The 20,199-nt window shown below is 39.1% G+C and overlaps 1 long non-coding RNA gene across 8 annotated transcripts in view; it reads right to left on the reverse strand.

Moving 5' to 3' along the window:
- Positions 1-20,199, reverse strand: part of LOC149119694 (uncharacterized) — a 91,694-nt gene that overhangs the window by 51,505 nt on the left and 19,990 nt on the right. Inside the window, exon 3 of one of the 8 annotated variants that reach the window (XR_016227931.1) lies at positions 2,485-4,012. The exons of 6 other annotated variants lie outside the window; for them this stretch is intronic. This is a non-coding gene — a long non-coding RNA (uncharacterized LOC149119694). Of the gene's footprint in view, positions 1-2,484; positions 4,013-6,234; positions 6,515-20,199 lie in introns of those variants that run through there. One more of the 8 variants, XR_016227935.1, reaches the window with a different exon arrangement.

Here is a 20,199-nt window from a genome sequence, read left to right on the forward strand (position 1 = left end):
GTAAAGAAACGGATACACAGAGGCAAGAATTGTCTAGTTTGAGATTTAAGACAAAGTTATAGTCTCCTAACTGGCGATTATCTTAGTGTGCTCAGGACATCCTAATAAAATAAAATGCTTGCTTTTAATAGCAAAAATTTACTTTCTCACAGTTACGGAGAATTGAAGTCCCAGAACAATGTCTGACAGGGTTGATTTCTGATAAGGACTCTTACTGGTTTACCTTCTTTCAAAGTCCTCACATGGCCTTTCATCTTTGTGTGTGCATTTATAGAAAGTAATGTAGGCCAGCGCAGTGGCTCAACAGGCTAATCCTCCACCTAGCGGCGCCGGCACACCGGGTTCTAGTCCCGGTCGGGGTGCCGGATTCTGTCCCGGTTGCCCCTCTTCCAGGCCAGCTCTCTGCTGTGGCCTGGGAAGGCAGTGGAGGATGGCCCAAGTGCTTGGGCCCTGCACCCCATGGGAGACCAGGAGAAGCACCTGGCTCCTGCCTTCGGATCAGCGCGGTGCGCCAGCTGCAGTGTGCCAGCCGTGGCGGCCATTGGAGGGTGAACCAATGGCAAAAGGAAGACCTTTCTCTCTGTCTCTCTCTCTCTCACTATCCACTCTGCCTGTCCAAAAAAAAAAAAGTAATGTAGATCCCTTTTTTCTTCCTCTATGTACACCAATCCTATAAGATTAGGATCCCATAATTATGACCTCATTTACCTTAGTGAAATTCTAAAATCTTTAACCCCAAATAAAGTCACACTGAAGCTTAAAACTTATATAACTTTTATGGGGACACAAATCCATACTGTGACATTGCAAGTGGTATTTTAAAAATGCCAACTATTGCTGGACCCAAACAGGAAGAAGTGGAGCTGAAAGAATTCTTAAGGAAAAAGGCAAACTAAAGCACCTCAGAGTGGAACAGGCAGATTCGAGAATTCTGAAAGCCAATTCCTACACAAAATTACCAATAAACTGGCCAAACTTGTCATAATCAATTATTCTGAACTCCAGAAACTAACCAAAAGCTTGCATAAACCAGGAAAATTCTTAATCAAGAAATGATCCAGAAGAAGCTCCTGGCTCCTGGCTTTGGCCTGGCCCAGCCCTGGCCATTGTGGCCATTTGGGGAGTGAACCAGAGGATGGAAGATGCTCTCTTTGTACCTCTGGCTTTCAAATACCTAAATAAATCTTAAAAAATTATTACAATGAATGAAAACAAAACACACCAAAATCTATGGGTAGAGAAAAATCAGTATTAAGAAGGAATTTTACAGCAGTAAGTGCTTACATTTAAAAAAAAAATAGAACAATCGCAAACAATCTAATGATGTGCTAAATGAACTTAGAAATAAAAAACAAACCAAATCCCAAATCAGGAATTGAGAAATAATAATAAAAGCACAAATAAGTGAAATTTGGAATTAAAATACTACTAAAGATCAAGAAAATGAAAGCATTTTTTTAAAAAAGATGTAACAGGATGCCAGTGCTGTGGCATAGTGGGTAAAGTCACCACCTGCGATGCCAACATCCCATATGAACGTCAGTTCAAGTCCCAGCTGATCCACTTCCAACCCAGCTCTCTGCTCTGGCCTGGGAAAGCAGCAGAGGATGATCCCAGTGCTTGGGCCCCTGTACCCACATGGGAGACTTGGAAGAAGCTCCTGGTTCCTGGCTCCTTGTTTTGGACCAGCCCAGCTCCAGCCCTTGCAGCCATTTGTGGAGTGAACCAGCAGATGGAAGATTTTTCTCTCCATCTCTCCATCTATCTGTAACTCTGCCTTTCAAATAAAAAAATAAATATTTTTTAAAAAAGATGTAATAGACAAACCTTTTGCAAGACTAACAAAGAAAGAAGAGAGAGCGAAAACTCAAATAAATAAGATTAGAGATGAAAAAGGAGAAATTACAATTGATGCCACAGAAACACAAAGGATCATAAGAAACTACTATAAACAACTATATGCTTACAAATTGGAAAACCTCAAAAAATGCATAAATTCCTGGATGTATATAACCTACCAAGATTAAATCCAGAAGTTACATAAAATCTGAACACGCCTGTAACAGGCAATGAGATTGAAGCTATAATTATAATCCTCCCATGAAGGAACAATTCAGGATTTGATGGCTTTACTACTAAATTCTATTGGACAGAGAGTAACTAACTCTAGAACTTTTCACACTAAAATATTGTAAAAGATGGAACTCTGACAAACTCTTTTTATGAGGCCAGCAAAACTCTGATACCAAAACCAAACAAAAACATAACACAGAAAGAAAACTACAGACCAGTATCTTTTTTTTAACTTTTATTTAATGAATATAAATTTCTAAGGTACAGCTTATGGATTACAATGGCTCCACCCCCATAACTTCCCTCCCACCAGCAACCCTCCCCTTTCCCCTCCCTCCCCCCTTCCTTTCACATCAAGATTCATTTTCAATTCTCTTTATATACAGAAGATCAGTTTAGCATATATTAAGTAAAGATTTCAACAGTTTGCACCCACATAGAAACACAAAGTGAAAAATACTGTTTGAGTACTAGTTATAGCATTAAATAACAATGTACAGCACATTAAGGACAGCGATCCTACATGAGGAGTAAGTGCACAGTGACTCCTGTTGTTGACTTAACAAATTGACACTCTTGTTTATGGCCTCAGTAATTACCCTAGGCTCTTGTCATGAGCTGCCAAGGCTATGGAAGCCTTTTGAGTTCACCGATTCTGATCATATTTAGACAAGGTCGTAGTCAAAGTGGAAGTTCTCTCCTCCCTTCAGAGAAAGGTACCTCCTTCTTTGATGACCTGTTCTTTCCACTGGGATCTCACTCGCGGAGATCTTTCATGTAGGGGTTTTTTTTCCCAGAGTTTTTTGGCTTTCCAAGCCTGTAATACTCTTATGGGCTTTTCAGCCAGATCCAAATGCCTTAAGGGCTGATTCTGAGGCCAGAGTGCTGTTTAGGACATTTGCCATTCTATGGGTCTGCTGTGTATCTCGCTTCCCATGTTGGATCGTTCTCTCCCTTTTTTATTCTATCAGCTAGTATTTGCAGACACTATTCTTCTTTATGTGCTCCCTTTGGCTCTTAGTCCTATCATTATGATCAATTGTGAATAGAAATTGATCACTGGGACTAGTGAGATGGCATCGGTACATGCCACCTTGATGGGATTGAATTGGAAACCCCTGGTATGTTTCTAACTCTACCGTTTGTGGCAAGTCAGCTTGAGCATGTCCCGAATTGCACATCTCTTCCCTCTCTTATTCCCACTCTTATATTTAACAGTGATCACTTCTCAGTTAAGTTTCAACACTTAAGAATAACTGTGTCTTGATTACAGTATTCAACCAAAAGTATTAAGTAGAACAAACAAAAAAATACTAAGAGGGATAACGTATTAAGTCAATCATCAACAGTCAGGGCAAGGGCTGATCAAGTCACCGTTTCTCCTAGTGTTCATTTCACTTTAACAGGTTTCCTTTTTGGTGCTTAGTTAGTTTCCACCTATCGAGGAGAACAAGTGGTATTTGTCCCTTTGGGATTGGCTTATTTCACTCAACATGATGTTTTCCAAATTCCTAACAGGGATCACTTTTCAGTTAAAATTTAAACACCTAAGAATAATTGTGTGTTAATTACAGAGTTCAACCAATAATACTAGAACAAAAAAAATACTAAAATGGATGAAGTATTATATTGTACATCAACAGTCAGGACAAGAGCTGATCAAGTCACTGTTTCTCCTAGTGTCCATTTCACTTCAACAGGTTTCCCCTTTGGTGCTCAGTTAGTTGTCGCCGATCAGGGAGAACATATGATATTTGTCCTTTTGGGACTGGCTTAATTCACTCAGCATGATGTTTTCCAGATTCCTCCATCTTGTTGCAAATGACCGGGTTTCATTGTTTTTGACTGCTGTATAGTATTCTATAGAGTACATGTCCCATAATTTCTTTATCCAGTCTACTGTTGATGGGCATTTGGGTTGGTTCCAGCAGACCTGTATCTTTGATTAATATAAATTCAAAAATTCTCAGCAACATGTTAGCAAAGATAACACAACACTATATCAAAAAGATGATACATCTCAATAAAGAGGAATTTATCTCATGGATGCAAGAATGGTTCAACATCTACAAATCAATAAATTTTATTAATAACATTAACAGAATGAAGAAAAAAACATCTGATCATCTCAAAATATGCAGAGAAATCATTTGATATGATTCAATAGCTCTTTTTGTTAAAAATTAAACAAATTAGTTATATAAGTAATATATTTCAAAAATTATAAAGGCTGCATATGACAAACCAACAGCCAATATAATGAATGAAGAAAAGCTGGAAGCATTTACTCTCAGATTTGGAACAGATAAGAATGTCCATTTTCACAACTCTTATTGAATATAGTATTAGAAAGAGCAATTAGGAAGGAGAAAGAAATAAAAGACATCAAAATTGAAAAGAAAGAAGTCAAAATATCCATGTTTGCAGAAGACATGATGATGTAAATGAGGTTGTACTAAACCCTTCATAAAAAGCTGTTAGAACTGTTGATAAATTCAGTAAATTCTCAGGATACAAAAATCAACATACAAAAGACAGTGGCTTTTTTTTTTAACAAATCAATAATGATCTTGCTGAAGGAGAAATCAAGAAAGATATCCCATTCACAATAGCTACAATAAATTAAATATTTAGGAATAACATCAACTAAAGAAATGAACTGAAGACTCTTTGGGAGGAGGGCTCCAAGATGGTGGATTAAGGAGGGAGCTCACTGATAATCCAGGAAAAGATAGTTTAATAAAATGGAGATACTGTAGTCTCAGGGAAAAGTTAGGGGAAAAACTGCAGAGGAAATTCTTCTGGAACTAGTGGGACACAGTGAACCTATGTGGAGGGCGTGGGCACCCACGGCTCTGGACCCCAGCTGCTGAGTCTACGCACCAGTGCTGGAAAGAGAGCTGAGGCGAAACCTCAGTAGCCTGGGACACAGGCAGAAAAGCAGCAGGAAGAGCTTAGAGGGAACGAGGCTTGAAGCCCCATGAGGGAAAGTACACCAGCCTAACTAGAGGAGAGAAAAAAAAAATAAAAGGGACTAGTATGGACATGATTCTCTCTCTCCACTCACCTTACAAAGGTGAGCAAGACAATACAGAAGGCTCCATTTTGGACATACGTAACAGTTACACCAGCTCGGGGCTGCACCTGTCCTCAGCCAAGCAGAAAAACCTGACTCTGGTGGGGAGAAATAACAGGAGACTAAAACCTAGTGGATTTATGGAGCTTATGAACCAGGACTGTGACAAACACACACACACACACACACACACACACACACACACAAACTGAGTGCGTGTGGGATAACTCACAGTGTGCCTGAGATGTGAATAGTCTCAGTGGGAGACACCACAAATTCGGGCAGCCTTGGCTACCCAGTGAGAGACATTGCAGGGGAATCTGAGCTTACACTGATGACTGCACAGATCCTTTGTGTGGTCCTCAAGACAGAGCAGACAAATATTATACCCACTTGGGCTACTGCTCAGACGCTGATTGCCATCGAGGAGAAGAGCTCAGCTGAGCAAAATTACATTCTTCTGAATAAAAGGGGGGGGAATTTACCATGCCAAACCTGGGTGTGTCACCATTGGCACATCCTTAACCCTGAAGAACTAAACAGAGCTCTCTGGCCACACCTACCACAAGACTCTAGAGATTCACCAAAAGCAGACAGTCCACTTAAACTAGAGTCATAGTATAATGAGAAAAGCTACCATAGTGGGAAAAAAAGAAGAAACCAAAGAATATCTCCACAATGCCTAACAACAAATGCAAAAACCGAGGAAACAAGAAGGAAGACATCATGATGCTCCCGAATGAACATGACACTCCAATACAAGATTATGAAGATGATGAGATAGAAGAAATGCTAGATACAGATTTCAAAAAAATTTATGATAAGAACATTTAGAAGTTATCAAAAACAAATGCATGAACTACAGAAATCCATTCAGGGCAGGACAGAAAATCTCTCGTGAGAATGAAATCTTAAGGAAGAATCAAAATGAAGTAAGGAATTTAGTAGAACATGAAATTGAGATATTGAAGAAAAACCAAAATGAAAAGAAGAATTCAATAGAACAAATGAAAAACACATTTGAGAGCCTTAAAAACAGAATCAAGCCAGCGCCGCGGATCACTAGGCTAATCATCCACCTTGCGGCGCCGGCACACCGGGTTCTAGTCCCGGTCGGAGCGCCAGATTCTGTCCCGGTTGCCCCTCTTCCAGGCCAGCTCTCTGCTGTGGCCAGGGAGTGCAGTGGAGGATGGCCCAAGTCCTTGGGCCCTGCACCCCATGGGAGACCAGAATAAGTACCTGGCTCCTGCCGTCAGATCAGCGCGGTGCACCGGCCACAGCACGCCAGCCACGGTGGCCATTGGAGGGTGAACCAATGGCAAAGAAAGACCTTTCTCTCTGTCTCTCTCTCACTGTCCACTTCGCCTGTCAAAAAAATTAAAAAAAAATTAAAAAAAAAAACAGAATCAGTAAAGTAGAAGAGAGAATATCAGACTTAGAAGACAGAGCACAGGAAAGTATACAGTCAAACCAAAGAACAGAAGAGGAAATTAGAAATCTAAAAAATATTGTCGGGAATCTGCAGGATACTATTAAAAAAAAAAAAACAATATTCAGGTTCTAGGAGTTCCTGAAGGCATGGAGAGACAGAAAGGATTAGAAGGCCTTTTTAGTGAGATACTAGCAGAATACTTCCCAGGTTTGGAGAAGGAAAGAGACATTCAAGTACAGGAATCACATAGAACCCCCAGTAAACATGACCAAAAGAGAGCCTCACCATGACACACTGTAATCAAACTCACCACAGTGAAACATAAAGAAAAGATTCTAAAATGTGCAGGAGAGAAATGTCAGATTACTCTCAGCAGATCTCCAGTTAGACTCACAGCAGACTGCTCACCAGAAACCCTACAGGCTAGGAGGGAATGGCGAGATATAGCCCAAGTACTAAGAGAAAAAAACTGCCAGCCCAGAATATTATATCCTGCAAAGCTCTCATTTGTGAATGAAGGTGAAATAAAGACCTTTCATAGCAAACAGAAATTGAAAGAATTTGTCACCACTCATCAAGCCCTGCAAGAGATACATGTAGAGGTGTTACACACAGAAACACAGAAACACGGCCATCAATACCAAAGAAGGTAAAGGAAGAAAATTTCCCAGTAAAAGATCACAGGAAGTTCAAAAGCATATATTAGAAATATCTTTGGAGGGGAGCCACAGAGTCTGAGCGCCAGTGCGGGAAGGGGAGTCTATGTGACAAAGAAACCAGCAGAGAGAGGAGAGACGCCCAGGGCTCTGAGTCCACACATCGGCGTTGGAAGCGGAGGTGAGCTTAGTAACCAGAGACATTGGCGGGGAAACGGCAGACAGAATTTTAGAGGGACGCGGGTTTTGAAGTGGGAAAGTCCAACAGACTACAGGAGAGAAGGAAAAATAAATAAATAAATAAATAAATAGGTGGGGGCATACTGGTACAGACAAGTATCACTCTCCGCCAACCTTGCAAAGGCTAGCAAGAGACAAAGAGCTGGGATATACATAATAAAAGGGGAGAGTTAAGACTACAATTCAGTAGTCTAGGCAACCCAGTGGGAGTCCACAGGACTCTTTGGGTAGAAGCCAGCGAAGCTAAATACCATCCATTCTGCTCAGCCTTGCAGTATTACTTACCTCCTGAACAAAAAATAAAATAAAATAAAATAAATAAATGAATAAATAAATAAATAAAGATTTACCACACATAACCTGAGGGTGTCACCTTTGCACACCTGTAACCCTGAAGAACCAAGCAGAGCTCTCAGGCCACACCTATCTCAAGCCTCCAAGGCTCCTCCATCAGCAGGCAGTACACTTAACACGGACATAGTATAATAATAATAAAAAAAAAACACTCACAGTGAGGGAAACAGAATTAACCATGCCAAGCTATAAACACAGAAATCGAGGGAACAAGATCAACGATGACATTATGATGCCTCCAAATAAACAAAATACCCCAAGCCAAGATTATGAAGATGATGAGATAGAAGAAATGCAAGATACGGATTTCAAAAAATTTATAATAAGAACATTTAGAAGTTTTCAAAAGCAAATCCTTGAACTACAGAAATCCTTATTGGACAGGATTGAGAATCTCTCTCGTGAAAACGAAATTTTAAGGAAGAATCAAAATGAAACGCAGAAACTAGTAGAGCAGGAAAGTGTGATAGTGAAGAGAAATAAAAATGAAATGAAGAGCTCAATAGATCAAATGACAAACACATTAGAGAGCCTTAAAAACAGAATGGGTGAAGCAGAAGAGAGAATATCAGACTTAGAAGAGAGAGAACAGGAAAGGATACAGTCAAACCAAAGAAAAGAAGAGGAAATTAGAAATCTAAAAAATATTGTTGGGAATCTACAGGATACTATTAAAAAAACCAACATTCGGGTTCTAGGAGTTCCTGAAGGCATGGAGAGACAGAAAGGATTAGAAGGCCTTTTTAGTGAGATATTAGCAGAGAACTTTCCGGGTCTGGAGAAGGACAGAGACATCCTAGTACAGAAAGCTCATAGAACCCCCAGTAAACATGACCAAAAGAGATCCTCACCACGACACGTTGTAATTAAACTCTCCACAGTGAAACAGAAAGAAAAGATCCTAAAATGTGCAAGAGAGAAATGTCAGATTACTCTCAGAGGATCTCCAATCAGACTCACAGCAGACTTCTCATCAGAAACACTACAGGCTAGGAGGGAATGGCGAGACATAGCATAGGTGCTAAGAGAGAAAAATTGCCAGCCCAGAATATTATATCCTGCTAAGCTCTCATTTGTGAATGAAGGTGAAATAAAGACCTTTCATAGCAACCAGAAATTGAAAGACTTTGTGGCCACTCGTCCGGCCCTGCAAAAGATACTTAAAGATGTGCTACACTCAGAAACACAGAAACACGGCCATCAATATGAAAGAAGGGAAAGGAAGAACACCTACCAGTAAAAGAGCATGGGAAGCTCAAAGCATATACTAGAAAATATCTCCGGGAAAATGACAGGGCAAAGTCACTATGTATCAATAGTCACATTAAACGTGAATGGCCTGAACTGTCCAGTTAAAAGACACAGACTGGCTGACTGGCTTAAGGAACAACACCCAACTATTTGTTGCCTACAAGAAACACATCTCTCTAACAAAGATGCATGCAGTCTGAAAGTGAAAGGTTGGAAAAAGATATTCCATGCCAACAGAAACCAAAAAAAAGCAGGTGTAGCCATATTAATATCAGACAAAATAAACTTTAATACAAAAACTATTAAGAGAGACAAAGAGGGGCACTATATAATGATTAAGGGTTCAATTCAACAGGAAGATATAACAATTATCAATGTATATGCACCTAATTACAGGGCACCGGTCTATTTAAAAGATATGTTAAGGGACTTAAAGGGAGACTTAGATTCCAATACAATAGTACTGGGGGACTTCAATACTCCACTCTCAGAAATAGATAGATCATCCAGACAGAAGATAAACAAGGAAACGGCAGATTTAATCGACACTATAGTCCAAATGGATCTAACAGATATCTACAGAACTTTAAATCCTACATCTAAAGACTTTACATTCTTCTCAGCAGTGCATGGAACCTTCTCTAGGATTGATCACATACTAGGTCATAAAGCAAGTCTCAGCAAATTTAAAAGAATTAGAATCATACCATGCAGCTTCTCAGAGCACAGTGGAATGAAGCTGGAAATTAGCAACTCAGGAAACCCCAGAAAGTATGCAAACACATGGAGACTGAGCAACATGCTCCTGAATGAACACTGGGTCATTCAAGAAATCAAAAGAGAAATCAGAAACTTTCTGGAAGTAAATGAGGACAACAACACAACATATCAAAACTTATGGGATACGGCAAAAGCAGTATTGAGAGGCATGTTTATAGCAATAGGGGCCTATATCAAGAAATTGGAAAGGCACCAAATAAATGAGCTTTCAGCGCATCTCAAGGACCTAGAAAATTTGCAGCAAACCAAACCCAAATCTAGTAGGAGAAGAGAAATAATTAAAATCAGAGAAGAAATTAACAGGATTGAATCCAAAAAAACATTACAAAAAATCAGCCAAGTGAAGAGCTGGTTTTTTGAAAAAAATAAACAAAATTGACACCCCACTGGCCCAACTAACTAAAAAAAAAGAAGAGAAAAGACACAAATCAATAAAATCAGAGATGAAAAAGGAAACATAACAACAGACACCACAGAAATAAAAAGAATCATCAGAAATTACTACAAGGACTTGTATGCCAGCAAACAAGAAAATCTATCAGAAATGGATAGATTCCTGGACCCATGCAAATCAAAACCACAATGAGGTTTCACCGCACCCCGGTTAGAATGCCTCACATACAGAAATCAAGCCACTATGGAAGTCAGTTTGGAGATTCCTCAGAAACCTGAATATAGTCCTACCATACAACCCAGCCATCCCACTCCTTGGAATTTACCCAAAGGAAATTAAATTGGCAAACAAAAAAGCGGTCTGCACCCTAATGTTTATTGCAGCTCAATTCACAATAGCTAAGACCTGGAACCAACCTAAATGCCCATCAACGGTTGACTGGATAAAGAAATTATGGGATATGTACTCTTTAGAATACTGTACCGCAGTAAGAAACAACGAAATCCAGTCATTTGCAACAAAATGGAGGAATCTGGAACACATCATGCTGAGTGAAATAAGCCAGTCCCAAAGGGACAAATACCATATGTTCTCCCTGATTGGTGACAACTGACTGAACACCAAAAAGGAACTCTGTTGAAGTGAAATGGACACTATGAGAAACGGTGACTTAATCAGCATAGCCCTGACTGTTAATGAACAACTTAATACATTACCCTCTTAGTAGTTTTTTTTTGTCTGCTCTACTTAATATGACTGGTTTAATTCTGTAATTAATACACAGTTATTCTTAAGTGTTGAAAATTAACTGAAATGTGATCCCTGTTAAACATAAGAGTGGGAATAAGAGAGGGAAGAGATGTACAATTTGGGACATGTTCAGGCTGACTTGCCCCAAATGGTAGAGTTAGAAACATACCAGGGGACTCCAATTCAATCCCATCAAGGTGGCATGTACCAATGCCATCTCACTAGTCCAAGTGATCAATTTCAGTTCACAATTGATCATAATGAAAGGACTAAGAGTCAAAGGGAGCACATAAAGAAGTCTAGTACCTGCTAATACTAACCGATAGAATAAATAAAGGGGAGAGTGATCCAACATGGGAAGCGAGATACTCAGCAGACTCATAGAATGGCAGATGTCCTAAACAGCACTCTGGCCTCAGAATCAGCCCTAAAGGCATTCCGATCTGGCTGAAAAGCCCATGAGAGTATTTCAGGCGTGGAAAGCCAAGACACTCTGGCAAAAAAACAACAACAACAACAAAAAACAAACAAAAAAAACCAAAAAAACAAAACCTAAATGAAAGATCTCTGTGAGTGAGATCCCAGTGGAAAGAACAGGTCTTCAAAGAAGGAGGTACCTTTCTCTGAAGGGAGGAGAGAACCTCCACTTTGACTATGACCTTGTCTAAACAAGATAAGAGTCGGAGAACTCAAGGGGCTTCCATAGCCTTGGAAATTCATGACTGGAGCATGGGGAGATTACTGATGCCATAGACAGGAGTGTCAATTGGTAAAGTCAACAACAGGAGTCACTGTGCACTTACTCCTCATGTAGGATCTCTGTCCTTAACGTGCTGTACATTGAGACTTAATGCTATAACGAGTACTCAAACAGTATATTTCACTCTGTGTTTCTATGGGGGTGCAAACTGTTGAAATCTTTACTTAATGTATACTAAACTGATCTTCTGTAAAAAAAAATAAAAAAGAAGAAATTATCAATTCCCAACTTGACTCTCACTGGGATTAAACATGACAATAGGTCTGATCTGATTTCATCATCATTTAAAAAATCATCTATTATTTTTCACTTTATGTTTCTGTGTGGGAGCAAACTGTTGCAATCTTTACTTAATGTATGCTAAACTGATCTTCTGTATATAAAGAGAATCGAAAATGAATCTTGATGTGAATGGAAGGGGAGAGGGAGTGGGAGAGGGGAGGGTTGCGGGTGGGAGGGACGTTATGGGGGGGAAGCCATTGTAATCCATAAGCTGTACTTTGGAATTTTATGTTCATTAAATAAAAGTTAAAAAAAAAAAGAAATATCTTTGGAAAAATGGCAGGGCAAAGTCACCACTTATCAATAGTCACATTGAATGTAAATGGCCTCAAATCTCCAGTTAAATGGCACAGACTAGCTGAATGGATTAAAAAACAAAACCCATCTATTTGCTGCTTACAAGAAACACATCTTTCCAACAAAGATACATGCGGACTGAAAGTGAAAGGTTGGAAAAAGATATTCCATGCCAACAGAAACCAAAAACGAGCTGAAATAGCCATCCTAAATTCAGAGAAAATAAACTTTAACACTAAAACTGTTAGGAGAGACAAAGAGGGGCACTATATAATGATTAAGAGATCAATTCAACAGGAAGATATAACTAGCATAAACATATATGCACCTAATTACACGGCACCAGGTAATTTAAAAATTTGTTAAGAAACTTAAAGGAGACTTCCACTCCAATATAATATTATTGGGGAACTTCAATATTCCACTTTCAGCAAAAGACAGGTCAACAAGACAGAAGATGAAGGAAACAGCAGATTTAATCGACACTATAGTCCAAATGAATCTAATAGATATCTAGAGAACTTTTCATCCTACACTTAAAGAATACACATTCTTCTCAGCAATACATGGAACTTACTCTAGGATTGACCACATACTAGGCCATAAAGCAAGTCTCAGGAAATTCAAAAGAATTAGAATCATACCATGCAGCTTCTCAGACCATAAAGGAATGAAGTTGGAAATTAGCAACTCAGGAATCCCTAGAGCATATGCAAACACATGGAGACTGAACAACATGCTTCTGAATGGGCAGTGGGTCATTAAATGAGGATAACAACACTACATATCAAAACTTATGGGATACAGCAAAAACAGTGTTAAGAGAAAATTTATAGCAATAGATGCCTACATCAATCAATTGGAAAGGCACCAAACAAATGAGCTATCAAAGCATCAAATGGATCTAGAAAAACTGCAGCAAACCAGACCCAAAATTAGTAGGAGAAGTGAAATAATTACAACTAGAGAAGATATTAACAGAATTGAATCCAAAAAAAAAAAAAAAACATTACAAAAGATCAGCAAAACGAAGAGCTGGTATTTTGAAAAAGTAAACAAAATTGACACACCATTGGCCCAACTAACTAAAAAAAGGAGAGAAAAGACCCAAATCAATAAAATCAGAGATGAAAAAGGAAATGTAACAATAGACACCACAGAAATAAAAAGAGTCATCAGAAATTACTACCGAGAGTTGTATGCCAGAAAACAGGGAAATCTATCAGAAATGGATAGATCCCTGGACACATACAACCTACCTAAATTGATCCATGAAGACACAGAAAACCTAAACAGACCCATAAATGAGTCAGAAATTCAATCAGTAATAAAGGCCCTCCCAACAAAAAAAGCCCAAGACCAGATGGACTTACTGCTGAATTCTACCAGATAATTAAAGAAGAACTAACTCCAATTCTTCTCAAACTATTCAGAACAATGTAAAAAGCAGGAATCCTCCCAAATTCTTTCTGTGAAGTCAGCATCCCCTTAATCCCTAAGCCGGAAAAAGATGCAGCTGAGAAAGAACTACAGACCAATTCCCCTGATGTACATATGCAAAAAATCCTCAATAAAATTCTGGCCAATAGAATGCAACAACACATCAGAAAGATAATCCACCCAGACCAAGTGGGATTTATCCTGCGTTTGCAAGGATGGTTCAATGTTCACAAATCAATGTGATACACCACATTAACAAACTGCAGAAAAAACCCATACAATTATCTCAATAGATGCAGAGAAAGCATTTGATAAAATGCAACACCGTTTCATGATAAAAACTCTAAGAAAACTGGGTATAGAACGAACATTCCTCAATACAATGCAATTTATGAAAAACCCACGGCCAACATTCTATTGAATGGGGAAAAGTTGGAAGCATTTCCACTGAGATCTGGCACCAGACAGGGATGCCCACTATCACCACTGGAAGTTTTAGCCAGAGCCATTAGGCAAGAAAAAGAAATCAAAGGGATAGAAATTGGGAAGGAACAAGTCAAACTATCCCTCTTTTCAGATGATATTATTATTTATTTAGTGGATCCAAAGAACTCTACTCAGAGATTAATGGAACTTATAGAAGGGTTTGGCAAAATAGCAGGATATAAAATCAATGCACAATAATCAACAGCTTTGGTATACACAGGCAATGCCATGGCTGAGAAAGAACTGTCAAGATCAATCCCATTCACAATAGCTACAAAAACAATCAAATATGTCGCTCCCCGTCTTCGTGGAGGAACGACACAGGACCCTGCGCTGTTCTTTTGTCTGCTCGGCCCTCCCCGGGTTTGCCGCTGGTTCTTCCCGGGTTGGCTACCGACCCTTCCACCTCCGTGGAAGGGCGGTTCCCCCTAGCCACTTTCCCCACTTCTGCGGGGGAACCGCCCTTCCACGGAGGTGGAAGGGTCGGTAGCCAACCCGGGAAGAACCAGCAGCAAACCCGGGGAGGGCCGAGCAGACAAAAGAACAGCTCAGGGTCCTGTGTCGTTCCTCCACGAAGACGGGGAACGACACAAATACTTTGGAATAAACTTAACCAAGGATGTCAAAGATCTCGACAATGAGAATTACAAAATCTTAAAGAAAGAAATAGAAGAGGATACCAAAAAATGGAAAAATCCTCCATGATCATGGATTGGAAGAATCAACATCATCAAAATGTCCATTCTCCCAAAAGCAATTTATAGATTCAATGCAATCCCAATCAAAATTCCGAAGACATTCTTCTCAGATCTGGAAAAAATGATGCTGAAATTCATATGGAGGCACAGGAGACCTCGAATAGCTAAAGCAATCTTGTACAACAAAAACAAAGCCGGAGGCATCACAATACCAGATTTCAGGACATACTACAGGGCAGTTGTAATCAAAACAGCATTGTACTGGTACAGAAACAGATGGATAGACCAATGGAACAGAATAGAAACACCAGAAATCAACCCAAACATCTACAGCCAACTTATATTTGATCAAGGATCTAAAAACCAATTCCTGGAGTAAGGATAGTCTATTCAATAAATGGTGCTGGGAAAACTGGATTTCCATGTGCAGAAGCATGAAGCAAGACCCCTACCTTACCCCTTACACAAAAATTCACTCAAAATGGATTAAAGATCTAAATCTACGACCCGACACCAACAAATTATTAGAGAACATTGGAAAACCCTTCAAGATATAGGCACAGGCAAAGATTTCTTGGAAAAGACCCTGGAGGCACAGACAGCCAAAGCCAAACTTAACAATTGGGATTACATCAAATTGAGAAGTTTTTGTACTGCAAAAGAAACAGTCAGGAAAGTGAAGAGGCAACCAACAAAATGGGAAAAATATTTGCTAATTATGCAACCGATAAAGGATAAATAACCAGAATCTGCAAAGAGATCAAGAAACCCCACAACAACAAAACAAGCAACCAACTTAAGAGATGGGCTAAGGACCTAAATAGACATTTTTCAAAAGAGGAAATCCAAATGGCCAACAGACACATGAAAAATGTTCAGGATCACTAACCATCAGGGAAATGCAAATCAAAACCACAATGAGGTTTCACCTCACCCCGGTTAGAATGGCTTACATACAGAAATCAACTAACAATAGATGCTGGCGAGGATGTGGGGAAAAAGGGACACTAATCCACTGTTGGTGGGATTGCAAACTCGTAAAGCCACCATAGAGGTCAGTTTGGAGACTCCTCAGAAACCTGAATATAGTCCTACCATACAACCCAGCCATCCCACTCCTTGGAATTTACCGAAAAGAAATTAAATTGGCAAATAAAAGAGCTGTCTACATCTCAATGTTTATTTCAGTTCAGTTTACACTAGCTAAGACATGGAATTTGCTGGTGGCATGGCTCATTTGGCTAATCCTCCACCTGCGGCGCAGGCACTCCGGGGTTCTAGTCCCAGTTGGGGTGCCAGGTACTAGTCCTGGTTGCTCCTCTTTCAGTCCAGCTCTCTGCTGTGGCCCGAGAAGGGCAGCGGAGTATGGTGCAAGTTCTTGGGCCCCGGCACCTGCGTGGTAGACCGGAGGAATTACCCAGCTCCTGGCTTTGGATTGGCCCAGCGCCGTCCATAGCAGCCATTAGGGGAGTAAACCAACGGAAGGAAGACCTTTCTCTGTCTCTAACTCTCTCTCTCAGTGTCTAACTCTGCCTGTCAAAAACAATAAAAAAGGCATGAAATGAACCTAAATGCCCATCAACAGAAGACTGGATAAAGAAATTATGGGATATGTACTCTATAGAATACTATACAGAAGCAAAATAAATGAAATCCAGTCATTTGCAACAAAATGGAGGAATCTGGAAAACATCATGCTGAGTGAAATAAGCCAGTTCCAATGGGACAAATATGATATGTTCTCCCTGATCAGTGACAACTCACTGAGCACCTAAAAGGAAACCTGTTCAAGTGAAATGGACACTATGAGAAACAATGACTTGATCAGCCCTTGCCCTGACTGCCAAGGAACAACTTACTATTTTATCCCTTTTAGTATTTTTTTTGTTCTACTTAATACTATTGATTGAACTCTTTAATTAACACACAATTATTCTTAGGTATTTAAATTTAACTAAAAAGTGATCCCTGTTAAATATAAGAGTGGGAATTAGAGAGGGAGGAGATGTATAGTTCAACACATGTTCACTCGGACTTACCCCTAATGGTAGAGCTAGAAACGTGCCAGGGGATTCCAATTCAATCCCATCAAGGTGGCATGTACCAATGCCATCTTACTTGTTAAAGTGATCAGTTTCAGTTCATAATTGATCATAATGATAGGATTGTCAAAGGAATTACATAAATAAGATCAGTATTTGCCAATAATTGATAGAATTAAAAAAGAGAGAATGATCTTACATGGGAAGCAGGATTTACAATAGACTCATAGAATGGCAAAAGCCCTAAACAGCACTTTGGCCTCAGAATCAGCCCTTAAGGCATTTGGATCTGGCTAAAAAGCCCATGAGAGTATTTCAGGCATGGAAAGCCATGACACTCTGGAAAAAAAAAATGACCTAAATGAAAAATCTCTGTGAGTGCAGTGGAATAAACGGGCCATCAAAGAAGGAGGTACCTTTCTCTGAAGGGAGGAGAGAACTTCCACTTTGACTATGGCCTTGTCTAAATAAGATCAGAGTTGGTGAACTCAAGAGGATTCCTTCGCCTTGGCAGCTCATGACAAGAGCCTAGGGTGATTACTGATGTCATAAATAAGAGCATCAATTGTTAAATCAACAATGGGAGTCACTGTACACTTGCTCCCCATGTAAGATCTCTGTCCTTAATGTGCTGTACTATGAGAATCCATGGTAAAACTGCTACTCAAACAGTACTCTATACTTTGTATGTCTTTGTGGGTGCAGTATGTTGAAATCTTTACTTAGTATATACTAAATTGATTTTCTGTATATAAAGAAAATCAAAAATGAATCATGATGAAGAATGGGATGGGAGAGAGAGTGGGAGATGGGATGGTTGCAAGTGGGAGGGAGGCTATGGGGATAAAAGCTGCTATAATTAAAAAGTTGTACTTCAGAAATTTATATTTATTAAATAAAAGTTGAAAAGAAAAAAAAGAAGTGAACCATCTCTACAATGAAAATTATAAAACACTGATGAAAGAAATCATAAAAGACACAAAAAGGGAATATATTCCTTACTTGTTGATTAGAAGAATTAATATTTTTAAAATGTCCATAGTATGTGAATCAATCTATAAATTCAATGAAATCCTTATCAAAATATCAATGACTTTAATTACAGAATAAGAAAAAAAATCCTAAGATTTGGAGGGAATCAGAAAATATCCAGAATATCTAAAGCAATAATGAGCAGGAAAAAATGAAGCTGGAGGCATCACAATACTTGATTTCAAACATATTACAAAGCTATATTAATTTAAGCAGCATGGTACTGGTAAAAAAATGTCACATGGATCAATGAGCTAGAGAGTACAGTAATTCATTCACATATTTGCAGCCAACTGATTTTTGACAAAGGTGACAAGAACATACCTTGGAGGAAGAATAGTCCTTTCAATAAATGGTGCTGGCAATTTACATATTTAGAAAAATTAAATTATACCCATACTTCTAATCATATATAAAAATAAACTCAAAATGGATCAAAGACCTAAATATATGAAATGTTTGAAACTATCAATTTGCTAGAAGAAAACATATGGAAAACATTCCAAAACATTGATGTAAGCAGTTCTTTCTAGGATTAGAATCCAAAAGTAAAAGCAACAAAAACAAAGAAGATAAATACTATTATCTCAAACTCAGAAGTTTCTATATAACAAAGGAAACAATAAATGGACTGAAGAGATTTCTGACAGAATGGAGAAAATATCTGCATGCTACTTGTTGGACAAAGGATTAATATCCAGAACATATCAGAAACTTAAAAAAAAAACCCTCAACAAAACAACCAATCCAGTCAAAAAATTGGCATAGGACCTGAAGAGATAGTTCCCAAAAGAAGAAACATAAGTGGCCTACGAATATATAAAAAGATCCTCAATATCACTCTTCTTCAGAAAAATGCAAATCAAAAACACAATGAGATATCACATCATCCCTATTAGAATGACTATTGACAGAAAGACAAAGTAACAAGTGGTGAGGATGTGAAGAAAGGGGAACTCATATACACTGTCGCTGGGAAAGTAAATTAGCACAGCCACTAGGGAAAATAGTGTGCTGATTTCTTTAGAGACCAGAAATTATAAACAATATACACAATAGAAATTAAAATAGAACTGCCAGATGATTCAATAATTCCACTCCTGTGGATACATACAAGACATTGTTAAGTCAACAACAGGAGTCACTGTGCACTTACTCCCTATGTAGGATCTCCGTCCTTAATTGTTGTATAATGTGAATTAATGCTACAACTAGTACTCAAACAGTACTTTACACTTTATGTTTCTGTGTGGGTACAAACTGTTGAAATCTTTACTTAATATATACTAAATTGATTTTCTGTATATAAAGATAATTGAAAATGAATCTTGGCTGGCGCCATGGCTCACTAGGCTAATCCTCCGCCTGCGGCGCCGGCACCCTAGGTTCTAGTCCTGGTTGGGGCACCAGATTCTGTCCTGGTTGCTCCACTTCCAGTCCAGCTCTCTGCTGTGGCCCGGGAGTGCAGTGGAGGATAGCCCAAGTCCTTGGGCCTTGCACCCGCATGGGAGACCAGGAGGAAGTGCCTGGCTCCTGGCTTCAGATCAGTGCAGCGCGCCAGTGGTGGCAGCCATTTGGGGGGTGAACCAATGGAAGGAAGACCTTTCTCTCTGTCTCTGTCTCTGTCTCTCTCTTTCTGTCTCTCACTAACTCTGCCTGTCAAAAAAAAAAAAAAACAAAGAAAAGAAAATGAATCGTGATGTGAATGGAATGGGAGAGGGAGCGGGAGATGGGATGGTTGCGGGTGGGCGGGAGGTTATGGGGAGGGGGCACTGTAATCCAAAAGCTGTACTCTGGAAATTTATATTTATTAAATAAAAGCTTAAAACAAGAAAAAGAAGAAATTGTAGTATTAAAGAGATACCTGTACCACCATGTTTAATGCAGCATTGGTCACAATAGCCAAGATGTGGAATCAACCAGGGTATCTATCAGCAGATTAATGGATAATGAAAATGTGGTGGATAGATAGATAGATAGAGATACTACTCAGCCATGAAAAAGAATTCCGTCATTTGTAGCAAATGTATGGAATAGAGGACATCATGTTAAGTGAAATAAGCCAGACATAGACAAATACCACATGTTCTCCCTCATATGTGGGGACTAAACAAACACAATCTGAATACATAATGTTGACTACTAGAGGCTGTGAA

Source organism: Oryctolagus cuniculus, chromosome X, assembly GCF_051225735.1.
Source record: "Oryctolagus cuniculus isolate XC-2025 breed Fujian yellow rabbit chromosome X, ASM5122573v1, whole genome shotgun sequence".
In the NCBI taxonomy this organism is placed as follows: Eukaryota; Metazoa; Chordata; class Mammalia; order Lagomorpha; family Leporidae; genus Oryctolagus; species Oryctolagus cuniculus.